Consider the following 3239-nt stretch of genomic DNA (forward strand, 5'->3'; position numbering starts at 1 on the left):
ACAGGCCCTCCTCCCTTCCGGTGTGTTTGGCACATAGAGACTCAGGACACACCTATCACCCAGTCGAGAGGCGAGCTCAGAGAAACGCCGTATTTTGGTCTTGCACACATACAAAACTAAACAACTGTGGAGTAAACTGTCACGATGTATTAGTGACTATATGTACCCTCACTTTTTATTACTTTGGAAATACGTATTGTTTGGATTCACGGGTGAATATTACAGAAATCTCTTCGCAGTTTTATTTAATTTATTTGTTTACTATTTTGACCAAATTTTATATTCGCAAAAATAAATTATTAGGCAAAAAGCCAAACGCTTCAGAGCTGACTCTCCATATCAAATCCATTTGTTCATTTTTTAAAAATGTATTATTACAACCTTTAGCCCCCCTGGCGTGTTTATAGACTCAAGTTGCATACACAAGGTGCTGTAAACTAGTTATATACTTGTTTCAATAAAGCTGTTTTAAAAAATATAGGTCGAGGGGCTCTAAAAACAGCTACAAACCACCTCTACTCCACCATTCAGCAGTGCACAGGGCCAGCAAAACATGTTTGAGGTAAATTTCTCGGCTGGCAGTCTGAAAACATGGACCACACTGCTTTTCGGGACTGTTTTCATTAATCACACCGTTAGTTGTGTACTTCACGGATGTATTATGAGAGCTCTTTTAATACACTTCCGCAAATCATGACTTCCGGGTTTACCATCTGTTTTTTAGGAGGGGTTTGAGGTTATCTAGAGGACAAATCCCTAGTTCAGTTGTTTTTGTGTAGTTAGGATTGGTGATTGTACAATAAAAAGTTGACTTTTAGTTATAATTGTATACTGTTTGGGCTTATGTTTACATATTATGTCAGTAATGAAAAAGAGTAAACTGCAAAAACTCCCTTACTTGAAATGGTACAAAATATTCTTTGAACTAGTCAAATTTTATTATTTCAAGCAAGAAAATCTGCCAATGGGATGAGCAAAAATGACTTCATAATTTTTCTTGATACCAGCATAAAAATCGACCTACTATCCAACACAATCTAACATTAAAACTAGTTTAAAAAAAAAGACTTAGACTATACACCAATTAAAAAATATTTATGAATATTTTATTCCATTTCTGTCAAGTGTGTTTCACTAGATGCCACTAAATTCTACACACTGCAACTTTAAGCCTGTTGGGCTTCATATGAGATATGAAATGTCAGAAATTCAAGTTAAAGATGCTTGAACTAGATTATTTGTCTTTAAAATCACCTCAGTTTATGAGGTTATGGGTTGTGGTATGAGTCTTAACCAGCAGACTACCAGGGCCTACCCTTTAAAGCAGCTCACTTTATGAATTAATATCTTCAAACACTTTAGTTGTGATCTGGTTTTTGAAACAAGAAAACCAATCTTGTTTTCTCATCATAGAGATGTGGGATACTGTGTGATAACTGTGAAATCCACTTTTCAGACTTAAATAGACTGAATACCTTACAAAGACAAAATAAGACAGTTACCTTGAAGCAAGTCTAATAACCTACAGTGCATAGGGTGCCTGACAGGAGTATTTGTCTTTGATAAGAAAAAATAAGGTTTAATCATCCTAAAATAAGATATTATAATGTTCTTGAATTTCTTTTTTCTTTTTTTTTTTTGCAGTGTAGGAATGGTTATAGAATCAGAATAAAAATCTGTTTATTGCAAGCACACAAAGAACATGTCTTGGTATTTGCTCCCACAAACACAACATTTAAGAATAATAATAGAACAAGAGTAAGATAATAATAATAATGAAATAAAAAAAAGTAGGACTAAAATTAAATGGGAAAAAAAATCAAATCTATATACAGAATGGAATAATAATAGTTTTGAAATGGGTTATAAGACTTAAAAATATTGACTGTACAAAGGAAATATGGACTGTGCTATGGACAAAGAAATGAAGTGTATGAAATATATGAAGGTGACAATAAATAAATGTGACATGTGCAATAAATAATTCAATTATTTAACAGTGAAGGTTGAATGCAATGTATAACGTTAAGTTCAGTTTGATACAGTTTAGCTATTTATTAGGGCAACAGCTTCTGGAAAGTACAGCTTCTGGAAAGAACAGCTTCCGGAAAGAACAGCTTCTGGAAAGAACAGCTTCTGGAAAGAAGTTGTTCCTTTGTTTGCTGGAATTAACTGCTGTAGGTGTTAATTGTCGGAACTGGAGGCACACCCTTTTATTATGTAAGAGATTGACTAATTTAGACATGTAAATTCCAATTCAAAGCTAGTTGAGAATGAAGGCTCACATTAACACAGACAACACACATATAGTACAATAGGGAAAAAGAAAAAAATACAAACAATACACAGTTGATTTGAAATTGCATGTGGAATCCAGTCAGCAAATCAAAAGATAAAACAGTGACTATGAAGATTTTAAAAAGACAAAGAAAAACATTGAGCAGACAGATAGACTAAGTTTTCATTTCCTGGATTGGTTTCCTTTTTAAACCACACAATTTATGCTACATCCGTTCTCTGTGCTTCATCTTTTAACAAATCTGAATTATACTGATGTTAAAGATGTCTGTCTGTCAGTGATATATTATGACACCAGCTGATGAGCGAAAGACTTCAATAGACTCAGTAAAACTGACTTAAAAGTCACTTAATTGGCATTAAGTTAACTATCCTTATGTTTTGCTTTGTGATTTTATATTATCTTTTTATATTAATCTTCAGGTACAACACGTGGCTACAGTCCTCTCAACCACTTGCCACAAATATGTCAGTAGGTGCCTCTCTGGAGGTCAGGTCCTTCATGCGCCAGAAGCAGGCCAGGTAACACTTGTGACTGATGCTCTAAATGCCCTGCATGCTCTACTCGGAAGCAATTTTTTTATTTCCAAGTAAAAATAATAGATTTAAACTATTTTGTATTTGATCATCACACCCATTGATAGCTCAGATTACTAACAGCTAAAATAGCAATGAAAAGAGCATTTTTCATTAAGGCTTAATATATTACAGAAGTAAGCTTTCATATCCACCACAAACCATACAAGTCAGATCAATTCTTCAAGATCATATACCCCGAGAATAACATTAAGAGACAGCAGTCACACCTAATCCTATTCTTAAAAAATGAAAATAAAGTAAAATAAAACAAACAAAAACCTAACCCTATTGCACATCTCTCCCTGGCAGAACTAATGCTTTAAGTTACAGGTTGTTATGGTTACGGATATGTATATATATAT

This window comes from Thunnus albacares, chromosome 1 (assembly GCF_914725855.1).
Source record: "Thunnus albacares chromosome 1, fThuAlb1.1, whole genome shotgun sequence".
NCBI lineage: Eukaryota > Metazoa > Chordata > Actinopteri > Scombriformes > Scombridae > Thunnus > Thunnus albacares.